The sequence below is a fragment of the Schistocerca serialis genome, chromosome 7 (assembly GCF_023864345.2).
Source record: "Schistocerca serialis cubense isolate TAMUIC-IGC-003099 chromosome 7, iqSchSeri2.2, whole genome shotgun sequence".
NCBI lineage: Eukaryota > Metazoa > Arthropoda > Insecta > Orthoptera > Acrididae > Schistocerca > Schistocerca serialis.
Window position 1 is genome coordinate 73,082,816 of NC_064644.1, and position 22,829 is coordinate 73,105,644.

A 22,829-nucleotide genomic window follows, 5' to 3' on the forward strand; every position below is an offset into this window, starting at 1 on the left:
ACATGAGTACGTAAAAAAAGGCAATAAAATAAAATAAAATAGATGAGAACAATGGGTTGGGTTGTTTTGCAGGAAAGAGACCAAACAGCTAGGTCATCGGTCTCATCGGATTAGGGAAGGATGGTGAAGGAAGTCGGCCGTGCCCTTTAGAAGGAACCATCCCGGCATTTGCCTGGAGCGATTTAAGGAAATCACGGAAAACCTTAATCAGGATGGCCGGACGCGGGATTGAACCGTCGTCCTCCCGAATGCGAGTCCAGTGGATGAGAGCAATAATCGGGCTTCCAACATGGGATGCAAAATTAATATACCGCGATGCTAACGACTGAGTCACATTTCGTCTGAAGATATCGCTGTGTGAAAAACAGATAAAGTACCTCGAAAACTTTGACCGTCGTTTTTTCAGAAACGGTCGGGTATCCACGGATAAGCCGGGACACGTGCTCCCTTACTTTGACTTCTCTTCCACTGAGCGAAGTTCTGGGGAATCGGCTGTTGGCACTTGCCGTGTTCTCCTCGTCAGTGCGTTTCTGACAGCTGTGCGGAGTGGCGCTTGTGCGAAGACGGAATGTGCTGACATCCCTGTTTTGTAGAAAGGACTACGGTGAATGAAGCTATGCTCAAATGAAAAAAGCCATGGTTTCTGGTATATAATTCTGTGTCTTTGTGATATTTCACATAACTCCCTTTCCATTCGAAAATTATCATTTGCACCCAAGATGGCGTGTCCGAAAATGGCCTCTATGTTGATAACATAACCTCACACATTTTCGCCCTCTCCCATATACTAATTAAGTTTAAATTTCTGTTTATTCACTGTTTTTGTTTTACACTGGTCGTTCCACCCACATTGACCATCCTCTAGGTACAAGTTTAACACTGTCCATGTGACGCTAAATATTTCTTTTCTGGTCGCGCTGCAGCCCATCTGATCGAAGTGCGCTTGCGATGCAGGAGGTAACAACCCCAAGGTAGACAAAGCAAGTTTCTTTTGGCGGATTCGGTTAAATTGCTTCCACAATATAGCTCATCAAACTAATAGATGGTCGTCTTTGTCACCTATAAGGGAAACATCAAAATTCTAGGACTAGTTTTTAATGGATTTGGGAAATATAGTATTTAAGAGTCTCGTATCAACAGTCGTAGGGTAATATGAAATCTGCACACATCTGATTGGTTCGTCAAGGCATGCCGAACGATATGGCGCTGTGATAAGAAAACGGACGCGCATTCGGGAGGCGGATGGTTCAAAACCTCGGCTGACAGTTCAGATGTGGAGTTTCAGCGGCTTTTGTACGTCTCTTAAGGAAAAAGACGGGATGATTCTTTTGAAAAATTCACTGCCAATTTGCTTCCCCTATCCATATATGGTCAGTCTGTACTGATCTCGTTATTGAAGAAACGTTAAATCCAAATCGACATTTCTGTAATAGTAACCCATCTATACTGATAGATATAGATCACTTCGTTTATTAAAAAAATAATAACTTTGTGCAAATCAGTTTTTTGCGAGCAATATACTTTGTGAACTATTGCTTCAATTTGATATAACGTGAAAAATTTTAGTGAATTAATAAAAGAACAGAAATATGTTAATTTTATAAATTATTTGCAATAGTGTTTTTAATAAATTTTGTGCTATATACATGTAAAAACTAAAGTAAATTTAAATACTTTCGTCAACAGGTATGTAAACGCATAGACTCTTTACTTACAATTTTAGTAATTCTGTTCTGCCGCTTCGAGCTTGGAGGAAAGAGACGTTATGTTATAGCCGACCGTTGTGACTGAGCGTTTCTAGGCGCTTCCGTCTGGAACCACGTGACCACTGCGGTCGCAGGTTCGAATCCTGCCTCGAGCATGGATGTGTGTGATGTCCTTAGGTTAGTTAGGTTTAAGTAGTTCTGAGTTCTATGGGACTGATGACCTCAGATGTTAAGTACCATAGTGCTCAGAGCCATTTGAACCATTTTCTTTTGCTATATTGGTGACTCTTGTGGAATCGGTGGTAACAGAGAGAGATGTATGGACTGTTGTAAGACAGAGACATGTTAGAGCAGCAGCAGAAAGTTGTATTTCCGTGAAAGCTGGTTCATCATTGTGGAACAGTTTGCTTGCTTACTATGAAAAAACTTAGAAGACAAATCGTATGGGAATTCTTATTATTTACGAGCAGCAGCTACCTTGTTAATCCGAATTGTAATCTGCAGGCAGTTTCTTCCAACTAACGAACCTTATACGAACAATCATACTTCACAGAATGCAACCGACAGCCATCCCGCAATTCAACCCCATACACGGATACACACACTGTAGACCTACTAGAATTTGTCCTGATTTTGACCTTCGTATCAGCTACCTCGATATCGCTTAAGAGGCTTTTGGTACACTGCACAGCAGCGAAACTTCATCAAAGGATTTCCATCGCGTGAGGATCAGGGCAGCCTGCTACTGCTGGTAATCTATAAACTTGCGTTCCTCGTTAAAAATGTGACAGGAAAGTCCGAAATTCAGCTTTCACTGAAAGAACTATAGATAGTTTTTTTCTTTCAATGTTACCTAAATACTTATTACTCCCAACAGTCAAGTATATCGCCACTTCGCATGAGCGCTGAAAATTACAATCACGCAGAAACTAGAATATCAGGAGGAAAGTTCGACGGGAGATTAAACCGTAATATTCCTTCCTTCCAGGATGAAGTAAGAAATAACGTTAGATGAAAATCTGCTGTTGAAAAGACAGGAACAAACCAGTACTTCGGGCTGTGTCGAATTCACTGCGTTTCACTGTATAGAGCTTTTCCCATCACAACTTAATACTGAGTCCTACAAATTCTGCAGACACCTTATAAAATGTGAGCGGCAATTTTACAGGATTTCGTGTATTACTACTGGATTAGATGACCGATTTTTATAGGCGTGATGGACAAATCTTTTCGCATTCAGATAAAGGGCTTAACAGTTGTCATGAAAAGAAAGATTCTGCAAAGGGGCCAAGAAGCAATTAAAGTGTAAGGGGGTTTAACATTTACCAACAGACCTAATTTCTCGGCTAAACGGAAAGTTTTATTTGGTTCGTGAGTGGAATATGAAAAAGATTTTTTTTAGCTCTATTATAGTCACTTCCTTAATCCAAGTAAGACAAGAAGAAAGGAAATCTTACGAAACAGCAACAAGAAGTATAATAAAAGACATTACAGTACATGTGGGCTTCAGAAAATATAGAGTTGACTTACGGTTGTTTCAAGCGTTGTGTATTATTCGCACTGATTTTACAATTCTTTGAAGTGAGCACGTGAAAGTAACACCTGTTACTGCCTACAGTATATACTTATCTCGTCGCGAATCTGCAAATGCGTGAAAACAATACAGCTATTCTTTCCTACGACAAGCAAATAAAACTGATTCCTTGAACAGTGGTGTCCAGTCTTTATCTTCAGACGGCAGCGCCTGATTACGCAACCAGATTCTCGAGTGTAGCGCGTATCTGTTGCTAAGTAGTATGCTTTCTGCTGTCCTTGACGTACAGAGTGAATTTGCAGGGGGTCAGGTCGTTTCATTTATCATATCAGCAAAGAGAGTTAAATAGTGGTGGTGATGGTTAGTGTTTAACGTCCTCGACAACGAGGTCATTAGAGACGGAGCGCAAGCTCGGGTTAGGGAAGGATTGGGAAGGAAATCGCCGTGCCCTTTCAAAGGAACCATCTCGGCATTCGCCTGAAACGATTTAGGGAAAGCACGGAAAACCTAAATCAGGATGGCCGGAGACGGGATTGAACCGTCGTCCTCCCGAATGCGAGTCCAGTGTGCTAACCACTGCACCACCTCGCTCGGTAGTTAAATAGTACCATGACCTCTAGTAAAGACTTGTCAGGTAGAAACTAAGCAACTTAAACATAAGCACCTTGCTTCAATAATTATACCAGTCAAAAAATGGCTCTGAGTGACTTAATTTCTGAGGTCATCGGTCGCCTAGAACTTAGAACTAATTAAACCTAACGACATCACACACATCCATGCCCGAGGCAGGATTCGAACCTGCGACCGTAGCGGTCACTCGGTTCCAGACTGTAGCGCCTAGAACCGCACGGCTACTCCGGCCGGCTATATACCAGTCACACCGTTCCCGGTCAGACGGCGTAGTCTGTACGACGGAGTGAGAAAACGCAGGTGGAGCACACTGTGGGAGGCGCCCGTGTCGTCGCACTTTGTGATGTTCACGTTTATGCATAGTAATAGTGTCTCTTTCCATAGCCTGACCACAGAAGCAGATAACTCGGTAGCATCAAAGAGAATTTTCGACATGAACGCTGGCGCTAATGTCTCTGGCAAGTATCTTCAAACCGAAGCTGTTTGGGGAGCCTGAGAAAGATCCCGGAAATGCACAAAGGTCAGGGCACTCTTTGGCTGGCCCGCAGGCTAGACAAAGTAGATTCTGCTTTTTTTCATTTACATGTTCATGCTTCAGATGCATCGTCAGAGATAGGCTGAACCTATATAACAGCTGTGTTAATATCCCATGTCGTAATTTTATTGCTTGCTTGGCGCAGTATTCGAATCTGTTGCCGCTTGGCACACGTAATTTATTAGGTATGTCCTTGACTGAACGCACTACACACCCAATGGGAAAAAGGAAACTGGCCGAGCCACTCATTGGAGGAACACTTTCTTGCATTCGAACTGTAAGGGGCACTCAAATGAAAACCACACACCCGCCACAACAGGAAGATCGAATGTTTACATTAAAACATAACTGCCACACACGCAAAGACCTTTATTCCACTGGGAGACGAGACAATCAGTTCTTGTTTTGCAGAGAGCAGTCGGTCGCTGACGTTTCCACAACCCACAATCGCACTCAATCTTTCACTTCCTCGTCCGACTGAAACCGACCTTCACGTATGCCTTTCTTCAGGCCGCCAAAGACGAGGAAATCACCCGGTGGAAGATACGAGATGTACGGAGGATGCTGCAGTGTTTTGTAACCAAATCGCTGAAGCGAGGCTTCGTCCGATTGGCAGTGTCGGGACGGGCGTTACCTCGCAACAAGGTGATTCTGTCCCATAGCATTCCTGGGCGTTTTGACTTTATGGCGCGTCGCAGTTTCCGCAAAGTGTGCCTTCACAGCGCTGCGTACTAATTTTGGTTCACGCTCGAGGAACAGATGGTCCCTGTAGTCAAAAAAGGTCATCATAACCTAACCGGAACTTTTGCGAAAAGCTTTGGATTTCTTTTTAGGGGGAGACGAGGGGTGTTTCTGCTGTTGGCTTTGCCGTTTGCATTCGGGCTGTAGGACGGAATCATTCTGTTGGACGCATAACGACCGCCTCCACACACTGCAATCGGACTAAGGCTACGCTTCAGAGATTTGGTTGGGAAACACTGCAGCATCCCCCGTTCAGTGCCGGTGTTTCACAGTGTGATTTTCACATATTGGGCAATCTGAAGAAATACATGCGTGGACATCGATTTCAGTACTAGGAGGAAGCGCTAAGGTGGGAGCGGTTGTGGATACGGCCGCCGCCGACCGCGTTTTTCGGCCACGGGAGTACAGCTCGGCAGACTCAAAAGTGGTTCAAATGGCTCTGAGCACCATGGGACTTAACATCTATGGTCATCAGTCCCCTAGAACTTAGAGCTACTTAAACCTAACTAACCTAAGGACAGCACACAACACCCAGTCATCACGAGGCAGAGAAAATCCCTGACCCCGCCGGGAATCGAACCCGGGAACCCGGGCGTGGGAAGCGATCGGCAGACTCATCAGCAACTATTACCTAGCACTGTATTCCGCCATACTTAGTGTCACTTATTGGTACCTACTTGGCCTTGAACATCTAGAGATTTTCTTGTGTTCTCAAAACAGGAATTTATCACCTTGTCTCTCAGTGGAATAAATTCCTTAACGCGTGTGGTGATTGCTTTTCAATTGAACCATTCCATCGTTACGTTGTGGCGGGTATTCAGGTTTCATTTATCTGCTCTTCATATTCTCGTATACTTACAATTTTTGTTTGCTACACAGACTGTTATGCGCCATTTTACCGCTAAGTATCGGACTGCAGGTTTTGTTGGAGATTTTGCGAAATATTTTCAGTCTTCAACTCTTGCGCAAACAGCTCCGCACATGTTTTCCACGAACTGCGTTTCGCATAACATTCGGCAACGAAAACGTTCTGCACTATCGTGAGCACCATTTTTGTGTTCCATTCAACATGTCTCTAAACACGTCTGCTCCTCTCACTTACTCAAACATAATGACATAAGTATTCGGGACAGAGCTTGTGGAAGATGGGCATGCGTAGATATGTAACATCAACCGACTGGTACATCGAAATTACGGCCTGAAGCATTTTCTGTGATGGACAGTTCTCCTGTTCATCAGCAACGACCAGTTCCACGTTAGTCGCATAGATATCTTCCAGCTATGTTTAATTTGCCTACCATGTGTAAGGGTAATAATCTTTCTTTCGATTCCACCTCATTACATTTCCGGTGTATTTATCGTTTATTTTTTTCAGTTTCTGGACAGTGGCATAAACTCCACGTAAGTACGTGTTGTCGCAGTCACCCACAGACGTCAGCGGCGACACATCAATCAAGACACGTGGTCAGTGCCCTTTGTACAATATACTTGTCACGTAGCCTTTCTACATGGAAAACCGACAGCTTGCAGCTGGACTCACATTGGAGAGGACAGAACCTCAGTTCTACGTCCGGCCATCGAATAAACTTCTGTAATGGTTTCCCTAAACAGCTGAAAGCAAATGCCTGGATCGATACTTTGAAAATGACATGGCCACTTTCCTTTCATAAACTTCCCAAAAGCGATCTAGCGCTCAGTCGCTAGAGACCTTGACGTCGACGGAATGTCAGCCTTCTCGTCAATATCACAACGACACACGTACAAGTCACTAACGGCAAGTCTATTTTCAACATTACGCAAACAATAACGTTCTCTGAAGCAGTTTTGACTTCCCTAGCATTCAAACAATGAAGACTTTCACGAACGGATGTTGTAGTTGCTGACGAGCCTTCCGGGCTGTATTTCCGTGGACGAAGAAACTATTCGGTTCCTTACGTTTCGTCCAGAGCTACGTTGGACATCTTCGGAGGTGCTCTTGGCGATACTGAGTCTTGCCGAAAAGTTTCTTCGGCCACAGCAATACAACACGAAAGACAGATCAGCAACTACTCCCTAACACTGTATTCCGCCATACTTTTGTGTCACTTATTGGCACCTACTTGGCTTTGCACATCTAGAGATTTTTTTGTGTCCTGAATCTTGAATGAATTCCACGTAATCCGGACCGTGACGAGTATCGGATCAGATTTGTGACAGGATTCGAGACTTTCTAGCAGACAGGATTCAGTGGAACGAAGTCGACAAACATTAGGGTAATTTCAGGAGCATCCAAAGAGAGTGTTACGGGGCCGTTGCTTTTTACAACACATAGAAATTATTTAGGTAAGAATGTAAACGTCATATGTCACGGCGTGTGTTCAGCTGCCTGTCGGAAAGAATGCTTTTCCTCCGCGCGCGTTGGCCTCTTTCCAGGAGGGTAGATGAGAGGCGTGTCTTAAGTCTATTTGGTTAGTGGTGGTGAGTGTAATGGATCCATGTATAGTTTTGTGTATTGTTATGTTTGTGTTGTGTGATGATGATGATGAGAGAAGGAAGAGAGTAAAATCCGGAGCAAGCACACAGCCAACTTCTCTCGAGTAGTACGAAGGGGGCCGTAGAGTTTAACGTTCCCATCCAACGGACGGACCACTATCGATGGTGTCACATGCCCTCAATTCATGAGATGCTGTGGAGAGGACTGACATTTAATCCAGGACACTGGCGCAAGAACTGGCCATCAGGAACTTTACGCCAGCACCTCTCCCTCCCATGTTGGTCAAATACTGGCAGTTAAAATTTCACCCACTACCAGAATTCTAAGAGGCTTACCTCCGAGTCGAGTGCTATCGTACAAGCTTGAGTCAGTGATTTCTCCTCAGGACGCGAGTAATTACTTAGGGATAATGTTGTAAGCCAGTGAGGCTGTCTGAAGATCATGATGTCCATAGAACAAGACTGTTTCGAAATGCAGGTAGATTTGTGGGAGGATCAATTGGTGTGTGGATTGGGAGCTGCGTCTGAACGTAAACAAACGCAAAATTTTGCGCATAAATAGATGGCGAGATCCATTACTATTCGAAGAGTCAATGACAACTGTACAATTTCTAGTTACAAAAAACTCATGGCACTGAACTGGATTTTATTAGTACTACCGGTTTCGGCCGTAAGCAATCATGTGTTAGAGAAATTACTTAAAACATTTCAGTTGTCATAAATATTGAAACACAAACCACTGAATATTTTAAACCACGTGAAACACGTATTAAAAAACTCATTCATAGCGTTTACAAGTGCAGCAATCGTCGTGTTCTACAGGGGTCGTTAAGTGAATAGGAAATCCGAGAGCGCGCGTTCGAAACAGGTTCAGTCTACATAATACCTTCTTAGACGTATATCTCGAGCAATCAGAACGACGAGAATATCTGAATCGTCCACCACTAGCGAATGGAACCGGGAAAGGAGGAGGGAGCAAATGACAGTGGTATCTGGAGTAAGTTCTGTCACACACCGTAAGGTAGCTTCCGGAATACAGATGCGGATGTATGTTTGTCCCACGCATTGCCACCTATGAACGGCTTCTGCATCATTCATCCGTTTTCTACCACCTAATGAGGGCAGAAGCGGGATGTATGACACGCATTGACGACTGTCGTGTATCATTACGACTGCTCTTATATTTCTTTTTTGGGAGAAATTTCCGCCATTTGACTGTAAGTTACTTCTCCTTTACTTCACACAGTAATGATTTAGCCCTTATAGGCCTTCACAAGTGTAAGCTGAAATATCACAAAATGTTCAACCTGCCTAAATCCAAGTGCTAGCCCAGCCCGACAGCGCTTAATTTCGGTGATTTGACAGGAACCGGTGTGACCACTGCGGCAAAGCCGTTGGCTTGGAGAGTAAGGACACGTACAATAATGATTTTTGAGGTTTCCTCAGTTTCACTGAAGACTGGAGTCTAGACTGCAAGGACATCGGAGATCATTGAGACTAACACCTGAAGAACACAGATAACGCAGACGTCGAAATAGTATGCGGTCCTAAGGGGGACGAATGAGAAAATTCAAAGGTAGGTATAGCCTAACGTAACTTTTGCTGTTCGAGAGATAATTGAACCAAACTTTACGCATGTTGTTATTCTTAGTGATTAGATTAACAAATCTGTGCACCAGTTTTTCAGTATTATTATTAGAACTCCCACAATCAATTTTTAAATTTATGTGTACGATACATAGCAATTTTTGTTTTACAAAATTTTAAGTAAATCTTACAGTAACGCGCTATGAAAAATTTTGTACCATTGAAAGTTGTGTTACACTATTTAGCAAATTTCACCTCTTAACCTGCTATGATTTAGCGGAAAAACATTTCCTATACACTGAAAAACGTAAGTTGCGGGAAATGCAGAAAGACGATTTTATTATGTTTACAGAGTCTTGCGTCGATTGTTGGTAGAACAACATTATAGTAAGTGAAAAGCACCAGCCTGACTTTGTTCTACAATATTACTTCTATTGTCTTAACCGGTTTCCGGCTTACAAGTCCTTCTTCAGACATTTACTGAGTATTGTTACAATACTTACAAGGCCATTGTTACAATACTCAGTAAATGTCTGAAGATGGCCTTGTAAGCCGGAAACCGGTTAAGATAATGAAAGTCATATTGTTGAACAAAAGCAAACTGGTACGGTTTTATTAGGATTGAGGTCATAAACAAGTGCCTTAAAGTTTGCCACAACCATACATTTGGTCTTCTTTTCTTCTAGTCCGATTCTTTTCTTCTAATCTGATTCTTTTGGCGTGCCCTTTTGGCAATATCCTTCACTGACGTAAGTAGCAATACGGATATTATCAATCCCCTTCAGTAGCCTGCTGAAACAGTTTTTTAACGTAAATGACGGCTGTTTTCCTCTTTCTTAAAAACCTTACTGCTATATCTTGGCATTTTAAACGGTAATTCAGTCGAAAAGTTTGCAGACACATTTGCTTCTTGCAGTAACAACAGAACAATAAGTGTTTATATTTGCACATCAGAGACAGTAACAACAGGCAAAGAGAGCTAACGGCATACAAAGATAACTCATCGTAAATTGCTTCACCGCCTTCTGTACCCTTCAGACGCTTCTCTGACCGCAGGAAATAATAAAACATGACAAATACTGTAAGTGCAGAGCTGTGTAGGAAAAGGGAGCGTGGCACTACACATTCGTTGAAAAAGATGGCTTTTACATCATATTCAATACGAATTAAACTCTGAAAACTGGAGACATAATTTCTAACTTGCCGTAGAGCTAAATGCTGGCCGAAAACAACATTTTTGACCAGTTTTGCGTACATCCCTCTTAAAACTGATAACTCGTAGTGTCGTAAAGAGAGTTGGATCTAGGTGTTAAATTTTAGCACTTTCGTACCTGATTGCCGTATACGTTCTGCAGCAGGCAAGCATATTTATTGATGTCGTCACTGAAGAGAAAGGATGGCGTCTGTGTGCTCGTGAGCATGACGTCAGCTTAAGGACCACCAAGTTCAGATGAAAGTCTCTCAAGGACCCGTGTCGTACGGCTTAGCCTGCCGGGAAGTTTTATGTCTGACGCTTGCTTCTGGTTTAATGGGCTAGCATCACGATCGTGAAGCATACTCCGCCTTTCGGGAACGAAAATATGCAATATCCGGGTAACTGGTGCCGTAATACAGTTGCCGAGTCAGGGACCAAGCATCCGGAAGTTGCATCAAGCCTGCAAACAGATAAAATAAATGAACAGAATTGTTTCAGATGTTTCCAGTACTGTGGCAAGATTTGTTTGAAAAAAATAACAGTCTGATAGGAATAATTTGTGTGAATTCGCTTATACGATAAATATTGGTATCCTATCAGCTTAACACATATTTAAACAGTTAATATTTTCACTACAATCGCTCGTTATTTATGTATGAAGATCCGGCGATTACATTTCGGCGATAATAATACTGTAAAAAGTAACATTTACGTTTGGAAAACTATCTCGTGCAATTTCAACAGTTAATGATCAATAATAGCTCGTTATTCCTGTTACCTAAGTATTTTGGTATGTATAGGTATTTGTGAAAAGTACTTTTCTAGATCACATTCGTCTTCTCTTCTGTCCACATTGCTGAATCAGCTGCTGTTGGACTTTAGCGCCGTTCCCTGCCCAATGTTCATGGCATCGTAATGTCCAAAACAGCACGAATGCCGCGTCTAACGTCTGGGAGTTCTTTCCAACACGACAAGCGATTGTTGCTAGGTGACGGTGCTCTCTGTATGTAAGAGTCTTGTAGCTTCTCTAGCGAACGATGTAGCTGTCTCTCTTAAGTCTATCCCTTTCTTTTGATTTAAGAAACATGTACGAGTGTGATTCCCCAAGAACGTAGGCTAGAAGGCGGAGTTCCTCACTAATAAAGGAGAAATTAAAGGTTTGATTGGGACTCGACGGAGATACTGAAACATATCTCTTGAGAATATGTTCAATCGATTACCCTTTTGAGTCCGCCTTGGCGCGAAGTGTTAACATCAGGTCCTATCTAGAAGCCTCATATCTTTTCTGTTCATATGGACCAACAAACAGAAGGGCTCAAGTGCAGAATGACATTCATCACAGAACTGACCTCAGCTGCTGTAGAACAACAGCATGTACTGGAGGTGACACTTGGAATCTATACATCGCCTCAGAACTCAGACAGTGTATTGAATAAAGCTGTGATCTACCCCAATATTTTATTAAGCATGGTCCGCTTGGAGGAGCTATGGCATTAAATTCCTCCGAGCTTATGAACTGACTTACCCAGCCAGTTATAGGGGGACCTACATTTTGATGTGGACTCGGGCGGTGCAGTTCGTAATTTTACGCATCAACAGACATTTCCAGATGTGGAAGAAGTATTAAATGACAGCTTAAAATCTGACGAGTAACGGAGGTTCGAATTCGTATCTTTTCAATTTGTCGTGTCGTACATAACCATTGAACCACTGAGATTCACGTCACATAATAATATTCATTTCTGTGGAGCCCTCTCTTTTCATGATAGTCTAGCTTGCAAATTATTAATTTCATATCGTATGTTATTCTACAATTATTAACAGAAGTATGCATCTAAAACCTCAGAAGTACTCGTATAGGAATCAATTTTTGTCATTTTGATTAGACCCCTAATACTATACAACGTCAGATGAAGGACGGAAGATCGTGGTTTTACGTGTCGTCTCGTCAACAATCTACTGTTCGACTTGTCATGGTCAGCATTCACAGTCATGCAGCATTTTTTAAAGGAAATAATATTTCCTGTCAGAGAGGTCACAGTTCGTAGTAATTTACGGAAAGTCATCGAGTAAAATAGAAGTGATTTCTGGCGTTCCCCAAGGTAGTGTTATAGGCCCTTCACTATTCTTTATTTATATTAACGATTTTGGAGGCAATCTCAGCAGTCGTCTTCGGTTATTTGCAGTTGACGCTGTCGTTTATCGACTAATAAAGTCATCGGAAGACCAAAACAAACTGCAAAACGATGTAGACAATATATCTGAATGGTGCGAAAAGTGGCAGTTGACCCTAAATAACGAAAAGTGGAGGTCATCCACATGAGTGCTAAAAGGAACTCGGTAAATTTCGGTTACACGATAAATCAGTCTAATCTCAAAGCCGTAAATTCAACTAAATACCTAGTTATTACAATTACGAACAACTTAAATTGGAAGGAACACATAGAAAATGTTGTGGGGAAGGCTAACCAAAGACGCTTGTCCGTCCTCTTTTAGAATACTGCTGCGCGGTGTGGGATCCTTACCAGGTAGGACTGACGGAGTACATCCAAAAAGTTCAAAGAAAGGCAGCACGTTTTGTATTATCGCGAAATATTATCGAGAGAGTGTCACAGAAATTATACAGGAATTGGGCTGGACATTATTAAAAGAAAGGCCATTTTCGTTGCGACGGAATCTTCTCACGAAATTCCAATCCCCAAATTTCTTCTCCGAATGCGAAAATATTTTGTTGACACCGACCTACATAGGGAGGAACGATCACCAAGATAAAATAAGGGAAATCAGAGCTCGTACGGAAAGATATAGGTGTTCATTCTTTCCGCGCGCTATACGAGATTGGAATAATAGAGAATTGTGAAGGTGGTTCGATGAAACCTCTGCCAGGCACTTAAATGTGATATCAGAGTATCCATGTAGATGTGGATGTAGATGTATATATTCGCCGTTGTCTGTAAAAGTTATTTATTTCACAACAGCAGTTTCGGCCTTTGGGCTATTTTCCAGTGGTAATGCAAAAGATTTACGTTTGACATTCTCCAATATTTATAAATGTCATCGTTAAAAATATGCATTTCCGCAGTCAAAGGTAACAAAAGACGAGAGCGAAACTCTGTACGTCGTGGAATGATGTAAATTACGTGACATGTCACTAATGTTAACATCCTTCACAGTATGTTAGAAAGTAGATGTGTAGCGATTTATGTGAACGATGGTAACACTGGTGACATTTCACGTAAATTACATCATTTCACGGTTGCTGTATATCCACAGTGAAAAGGCCTATTTTTGACTGTAGCGTGTATACATGTAGGAGAATTTTCAAGTCTGACATGCAATGAAGCAAAATCTTTTGCAGCACCGCACGAAAATGGTCCAAAAGCTGAAACTGCTATAGTGGAATAAATAACTTCCACAGTGAACGGCGAATATGATGTCGCTAAAAAAATATATATATACTGTTCCTCCAGTTTGAAGTTAAAAGCCGCCGCACGCCAATTAGAGCGGGATTCAGTAATAGCAAAACATTATTTTATTCAGAACCTGTTCAATTGACGAAAGGCGCGTGGAAAAAGATGATTGTCGCTATAGCTCCGTGTCATATCTAATTGTACCTATTTCCTCGTCGTGTTCATTTAGCGAGAGGTATCTAGGAGGAAGTAATATGCTGTCCGATTCTTCTTGGAATGGAAGTTCGGAATTTCAGCAGTAAAACTCTCTACATCTACATCTACAGCTACATCTACATGATTACTCTGCAATTCACATTTAAGTGCTTGGCAGAGGGTTCATCGAACCACAATCATACTATCTCTCTATCATTCCACTCCCGAACAGCGCGCGGGAAGAACGAACACCTAAACCTTTCTGTTCGAGCTCTGATTTCTCTTATTTTAGTTTGGTGATCATTCCTACCTATGTACCTAGCTATGTAGGTTGGGCTCAACAAAATATTTTCGCATTCGGAAGAGAAAGTTGGCGACTGAAATATCGTAAATAGATCTCACCGCGACGAAAAACGTCTTTGCTTTAATGACTTCCATCCCAACTCGCGTATCGTATCTTCCACACTCTCTGCCCTTTTTTGCACGCTTTCGATGTCCTCCGTCAATCCCACCTGGTAAGGATCCCACACCGCGCAGCAATATTCTAACAGAGGACGAACGAGTATAGTGTAAGCTGTCTCTTTAGTGCACATCTTCTTCTAAGTGTCCTGCTAATGAAACGCAACCTTTGGCTCGCCTTTCCCACAATATTATCTGTGTGGTCTTTCCAACTGAAGTTGTTCGTAATTTTAAAACCCAGGTACTTAGTTGAATTGACAGCCGTGAGAATTGTACTATTTATCGAGTAATCGAATTCCAGCGGATTTCTTGTGGAACTCATGTGCATCACCTCACACTTTTTGTTATTTAGCGCCAACTGCCACCTACCACACCATACAGTAATCTTTTCTAAATCGCCTTGCAACTGATACTGGTCTTTGGATGACCTTACTAGACGGTAAATTACAGCATCATCTGCGAACAACCTAAGAGAACTGCTCAGATTGTCACCCGGGTCATTTATATAGATCAGGAACAGCAGAGGTCCCAGGACGCTTCCCTGGGGAACACCTGATATCACTTCAGTTTTACTCGATGATTTGCCGTCTATTACTACGAACTGCGACCTTCCTGACAGGAAATCACGAATCCAGTCGCACAACTGAGACGATACCCCATAGGCCCGCAGCTTGATTAGAAGTCGCTTGTGAGGAACGGCGTCACTGCGATGCATAAAGCCTCTCTTGTAGCGTCTGCCATTGGTGTTTTATGAACATCTGTGTAGTGATCTCGTGCCGATTAAACGATCCTGTGAGGAAACGCGCCACTCTCGTTCGATCCACTCTATCTATTCCATCGTTCCCATACGGCGAAGGTTCTCAAGAGCCGGTCGAATACGTGTTTTGTAACCCATTTCTTTCATGGATGTTGTTGGTTGGTTGTTTTGGGGGAAGAGACCTAACTGCGAGGTCATCGGTCTCATCGGATTAGGGAAGGACGGGGAAGGAAGTCGGCCGTGCCCTTTCAAAGGAACCATCCCGGCATTTGCCTGGAGCGATTTAGGGAAATCACGGAAAACCTAAATCAGGATGGCTGGAGACGGGATTTAACCGTCGTCCTCCCGAATGCGAGTCCAGTGTGCTAACCACTGCGCCACCTCGCTTGGTTTTCATGGATGAATTACATTTCCTTGGTTCTCTCAGTGAAACTTAATGTGGTGTATGTGTTTCCTACTAGTTGTTTTATGCGAGCAAAGTGTGAGCGACAGAGGTGGCGCAGTGGTTAGCACACTTGACTCTCGTTCGACAGGACGACGGTACAAACCAGCCATCATGATTTACGTTTTCTACATCTACATCTACATTTATACTCCGCAAGCCACCCAACGGTGTGTGGCGGAGGGCACTTTACGTGCCACTGTCATTACCTCCCTTTGCTGTTCCAGTCGCGTATGGTTCGCGGGAAGAACGACTGTCTGAAAGCCTCCGTTCGCGCTCCAATCTCTCTAATTTTACATTCGTGATCTCCTCGGGAGGAATAAGTAGGGGAAGCAATATATTCGATACCTCATCCAGAAACGCACCCACTCGAAACCTGGCGAGCAATCTACACCGCGATGCAGAGCGCCTCTCTTGCAGAGTCTGCCACTTGAGTTTATTAAACATCTCCGTAACGCTATCACGTTTACCAAATAACCCTGTGACGAAACGCGCCGCTCCTCTTTGGATCTTTTCTATCTCCTCCGTCAAACCGATCTGGTACGGATCCCACACTGATGAGCAATACTCAAGTATAGGTCGAACGAGCGTTTTGTAAGCCACCTCCTTTGTTGATGGACTACATTTTCTAAGCACTCTCCCAATGAATCTCAACCTGGTACCCGCCTTACCAACAATTAATTTTATATGATCATTCCACTTCAAATCGTTCCGCACGCATTCTCCCAGATATTTTACAGAAGTAACTGCTACCAGTGTTTGTTCCGCTATCATATAATCATACAATAAAGGATCCTTCTTTCTATGTATTCGCAATACATTACATTTGTCTATGTTAAGGGACAGTTGCCACTCCCTGCACCAAGTGCCTATCCGCTGCAGATCTTCCTGCATTTCGCTACAATTTTCTAATGCAGCAACTTCTCTGTATACTACAGCATCATCCGCGAAAAGCCGCATGGAACTTCCGACACTATCTAGTAGGTCATTGATATATATTGTGAAAAGCGATGGTCCCATAACACTCCCCTGTGGCACGCCAGAGGTTACTTTAACGTCTGTAGACGTCTCTCCATTGATAACAACATGCTGTGTTCTGTTTGCTAAAAACTCTTCAATCCAGCCACACAGCTGGTCTGATATTCCGTAGGCTCTTACTTTGTTTATCAGGCGACAGTGCGGAACTGTATCGAACGCCTTCCGGAAGTCAAGAAAAATAGCATCTACCTGGGAGCCTGTATCTAATATTTTCTGGGTCTCATGAACAAATAAAGCGAGTTGGGTCTCACACGATCGCTGTTTCCGGAATCCATGTTGATTCCTACATAGTAGATTCTGGGTTTCCAAAAACGACATGATACTCGAGCAAAATACATGTTTTCCGTGATTTCCCTAAATCACTTCAGTCAAATGCCGGGATGGTTCCTTTGACAGGGCACAGCCGACTTCTTTCCCCATCCCTCTCTAATTCGATGGGACCGGTGACTTCGCTGTTTGATCCCTTCCGCCAAATCGACCAAGCAAGGCGCAAATTGTAACCGATCATTTCATCACAAATTCTAATGGTTCAAATGGCTCTGAGCACTATGGGACTTAACATCTGAGGTCATCAATCCCCTAAAACGTAGAACTACTTAAACCTAACTAACCTAAGGACATCACACACATCCATGCCCGAGGCAGGATTCGAACCTGCGACCGTAGCGGTCGCGCGGTTCCAGACTGAAGCGCCTAGAACCTCTCGGCCACACCGGCCGGCGATCGTTTCGTCGTACGGCAAATACTTTACTTCAGCAGGTGTACGGCTTTTGGGATTTTTCTTGGACACTTGTCCTTAATAAAGTCCCTGCAAAGACGTACCTTAACCAGATATGTCCGGCGACCGAACAGACCTGTGCGTATTGTGCGTTGATCTGTAAAGGATTCATGAATGCGAGACAATGACTGGCTATACGCATAGCACGTAGCTCCATTTCGATGGAAACAGCATTACAGCATTCCACGTTACTTTAACTGAAATAGACGTTCTTTAAATTTCGAAAATAAACGTCTGCATTCAAATAACATAGGATCCATAATTATACGACGTATATATGTCGTACGACGAGGGCCTCCCGTCGGGTAGACCGTTCGCCTGGTGCAAATCTTTCAATTTGACGCCATTGCGGCGACTTACGTGTCGATGGGGATGAAATAATGATGATTAGGACAACACAACACCCAGTCCCTGATCGGAGAAAATCTCCGGCCCAGCCGGGAATCGAACCCGGGCCCTTTGGATTGACATTCTCTTGCGCTGACCACTCAGCTACCGGGGGCGGACATTATACTACGTGAAATAGCTAGATACCTTCGCTTTAATTATGAAGATGAATTTCATGGACGATGTGTGATTTCGATAGTCCGAACGTGATTACTCCGCTATTCACATGATAACTAAAATACAGTGTCAGATGAAATTCGCCAGCCAAAACTTTTTTGAGCAATTACTCGTGACACTTAATCCAGTTCTCTTTATCAGCTGGAAGCAACGCTTGATCACATGAAATGCAATCAGGTATAATGTACAAAGGATTTAGTACCTGTCTACTTTCACACCTGCCTGTTGCGCCGGCCGGTGTGGCCGAGCGGTTCTAGGCGCTTCAGTGTTGGAACCGAGCGACCGCTACGGTCGCAGGTTCGAATCCTGCCTCGGGCATGGATGTGTGTGATGTCCTTAGGTTAGTTAGGTTTAAGTAGTTCTATATTCTAGGCGACTGATAACCTCAGATGTTCTGTCCCATAGTGCACAGAGTCATTTGAACCATTTGAACCTGCCTGTTGCAATTACCACCACTCAGATTTTGTTTCGGACAGTTCTACAAAATGCTTACACCCACTTCCGTAGTTCGAAATGAAGGCTTACGGTTACGCTTAGAATTAGAGACCGTTATTTTGCTATCAACTTCTGAACACCGTAGGAGTATCGGGTGTCGTGAACTGGTCACGAATAATTTCACAAAACTCCCTTGAGGAAAGAGTAATGATATGCGGCTCAGTTAATTTCATTCGCAGATATGGCCTACTTTACCTGAGCAGCTCAGGCAATAACGAGAAGATACTCACAACAGTGTCAAGCAAGAACTAGAGCTGTGACAATTAATCACGCCCGCCACGTGATCGGAAGATCGAGCGAGCGGAAAACAGAATGACCACAAAGTGTTGCTAACGGAGCGAGGTTGTTTTATCTTCGACATACTTAACATCTCGCGCCCCATTTACGATCGGTATCTGGAGTATTCTCCGTCGCACAGTAGGCTAGAACTTGCGGAGTGTAAATGTGAATGTATTTTACAGTTGGAGAAGAAACTCGGATTCGAAAAATATGGGACAGAAACTTAGCAGTTATGTTGTATCAGATCATCCATTCTAGCATTCTCTTAATGTATAAAGAAAAGATAAGGAAAATCTACAGCTAGATGGCTGACCGTGTGTTCCACTTCAGTGCTCCACCGGACAGTACATTAGAGGTACTGTGTTCATTACTGAGTAGCAAATGTTTTACCGTTTACGTACTGCCTGACACGTTTCGTTTCTCAAGTGTCTTCTTCAACCCATGCAGTTCGTTCGTCTCAGTAATTTTCGATTTACTCAAATTTTCTATTCTCAGCGGGCGAAGACGGTTGTGGCACAGGTTACTGAACACTCTTTGTCATTCGGCACGTTTTCTTTCACGCATGCTTTTAGTGATCGGCTAGAGTCGAGCCGGTAGAATCTGTATGTCTCGATTTCCACACTCCCAGATGTTTCACATTCTATGCCTGTCAATTCAAAGGCCGTGTGGAAGCAATGAATAGCTTGACTACATAGTGCGAGAACCGTATGTCTCTGATATCACCTAATTACATCTGTCTCCGTTACTTACAAAGTGTTCTGCTCTGTTGTAATACTGACTTGTGATGAGAGCTGAATAGAAAGATTCGTTCAGCTACAAACGACTCATGCTATTCATATGAGTTCATATCAGAAATAACTTAGAATGTTTTCTCAGTGTGCAGAACAGTAACCATGTAGCGTAAACGAAGTAAATGACATTTTAAGAGCACTTATGTAAAGGAAAATGTTATTAGTGTGGACTACCATACTCAGTCATGGAATGATACGCAGGAGAGGAAAAAACTTCTATTTCCAATGACATTCAGAAACGAAAGTAACAGGCAACGACTAAAAACTTCGTAGCGAATTAAAAGTGTGTGTCGGAGAGTGGAACCTGAGAACCAGCCTCAAAGCCTCCCTTTTATCTGCCAGGAAGTTACAGAACAGTACAGTTTATTCTGGAGTAACGAATACTTTGTAAATGTTATATGTCTCAACGTCACCGAAGTCATGCAATACAGAATTAAATAGTTGCTTTTACAGCCACAGTATAAAACTTCAGTGAACGTCAACTGTAAACTACGAAATTGTAACAGAAGTCATTGAAATGGAACGGGAAGAGCCAAATATAGAGCTGGAGTTAATAGAGCTGAGAAACTGCGATAAAGAAGAAGGAAAATTCAGAATAAGCGAAAAATGAAGAATAATCAATAGAGTCCATTGTCGCAACGTTGCCAGAGACGCTCCCTGCCGTTTTAATCACGCATGCGTCCATGGCGCATCTCTCGCGTGATCAAGCCACAGGAGGACACAAAGTAAGAGCGTTGGAAAAGGATAAACGCCTACCGCTGCTTCAGATCACGTTGAAATTTTCGTCTAATGGTTTTCAACAGTCCCTAATGGTTCCAACCGGTACACGAGAACAAAAATTCCTGTCGCACTGTGCCCCAAACGGGCGCGATGACGCTCGATGGGGAGGCAACTCCACAATGGTCGTAGAGAAGAGTTGAAACGCCTGTGGTTGCCAGCCAAGTTCAGGGAAAGGAATGGATTTTTTGGCGCCCTTCATGCTACAATTAGATTTACAACATTTAACTACCTTTCCAACTACTAATGAACATAGTTGCTGCTCTAACATAGATATTAGTCATAACGTTGTACCATTATCAACCTTGGGTCGTTTTCAAGCACGTATATTAAGCTTCCAGCTTTATTTTCTGCTGGTGCATGTGGATAGGAACACGTCTTACTTTTGTATGTCGCACAGAAAAAAGACAATATAGTACATGGTTAAATCCATTAGTCGACACAAACAGAAAGATCTTTTTGATTGTATCAGCTAATAGTCTTAACCTGTCCACATGTACTAGCGATAAATTACAATGTAAAATGAAGTTGGAAGCTTAAGATACGTATTTGAAAATGATTCAAGGCTAACAATGACAAAGATAGTAGAAAGAATACAGCACACTTGGACCATGTCTTCATTCTCAAAACACGTTGAAGCTGTGAACCCCCACAAAAATAAAAGCTTTTAAAATTTGTCTCACTTTGGATCCCAATAGTGCTCTGCAAGCTCTTCGCAGTGAGACCGGAATTAGTGTCCTAGCTAAAGGCGTTTTCCCGCCACATTATTTTATAACTCTACTTAACGTTTATTCTAAAATATTAGACGCCTGCGCCTATACTGGTACGACGACGTCACAGATAAAATAAATACTGTACGACAAACACATATGGTGCCGGCTGGAGTGGCCGTGCGGTTCTAGGCGCTACAGTCTGGAACCGAACGACCGCTACGGTCGCAGGTTCGAATTCTGCCTCGGGCATGGATGTGTGTGATGTCCTTAGGTTAGTTAGGTTTAATTAGTTCTAAGTTCTAGGGGACTGATGACCTCAGAAATTAAGTCGCATAGTGCTCAGAGCCATTTGAACACATATGGTCACGATCCATCCGTTGTGAGCTCAACCATTACTTAACGCGTTACTACTGTCGTACTTATTAGCGATTCAGATGTGACACCGTGTTTTGTCACACGAGAAAGTTCTGTTGGGGAATTGATGTTTTCACGCCAAAAATCATCGGAACGACCGGGAAACTTACGCTGGACGTTAGAGCCTCACGTACTTCTCTTACAAAGAGGAGTATAATTCCACTAACGATATCTGTTGTACTTGTGTCTTCGACATCTTCGGAGACGCCATGACAAGAAAGAATGTGAATTTTATTGCTGCTCGTTTCACTTACAGAAATTTAAGCTGTCCCCTTAGGTTGCTGCGTACCACCACAATCGGGAATCGGCAAATATTCTGAAATAAACAGCCAAATATTTATTTCATCCTTAGTTTTCTGATCAGGCGGAAATGTAAATGACATCGAATACTGCAAAACATACTTCTGTTACATTCGTAACAAACTCCAAGAATGTGTTTAGAACGATAAGACGAATAAAAAGCATGTAGCCGGACGAGATCCTACCTGCTTCGACTCTGTAATCAACTTCTTCATCCACTAGCGTCCGCTGAAGACACCTATTTTTCGTCTTTTGCGTCGCCTGTCATGGCACTGCTTGAAGTCTTATATCGTTGATGCCTCATTAAGTGACATTTATTTACGCGGGTGACGCGTTAGTGACAAATCTGTAATGCACCATTCCCTTCAGACAAGATACTACTAGACGTTCTGGTGGTTCCCGGCGACTAGAGGAAGCAATGTGGTGCTGGTGTGCATGACTCACACGTCCCCTTCGTCATTGGACTTACTTGGAGGTGCTTTGCCGATCTTCTTTTCAGGATAGTCGGCTGCGACGATATGCCCAACTTATTCTCCGAAGATATGATATTGTTTGGAGAAATTTTCTCTACTCTTAAAATTATTGCGTACACTCCACATACTTTTAAATCAATCCTACTATATTTCACTTTCGCAAACAGAACACCACGTAACAGTTTTCACATAAATGAATCATATTTCGTAAGTCCAATGACTCGCAGTTCGTCAGAAACTATTAATTACTTTTACAACAAATACAGTTCCAAAAATATCTCAAGGTTCTCTCAAGTCCACCATCCGCAGCTCTGGAAAGTCAGTAAGTAAGTAAGTAAGAGTATTTCTTTTACACAAATCAACTGTTCACAATAATGACTGACGTTGCACCGTCACGGAGTAAGGCGCGCTTACTCCTAGTACTGGTTATGTAACGTCTGTTACGAGCGAGGCAACCACTTGCCCACGCCGATCGACCGTCACTACTGCCGTATTCTCTTGACACACGTCCACCCTGCGCACACAGAAAACCGGCGCGAGGTAG

General features: G+C 42.9%; 1 protein-coding gene and 1 non-coding gene across 2 annotated transcripts in view; both read right to left on the minus strand.

The window, feature by feature from the left end:
• LOC126412894 (uncharacterized) overlaps positions 1–22,829 on the minus strand; it is a 745,825-nt gene that overhangs the window by 582,592 nt on the left and 140,404 nt on the right. The window lies entirely within an intron of this gene.
• Positions 3,759–3,831, minus strand: Trnaa-cgc (transfer RNA alanine (anticodon CGC)). Its single transcript has one exon. It is a non-coding gene; the product is annotated as a tRNA-Ala (tRNA).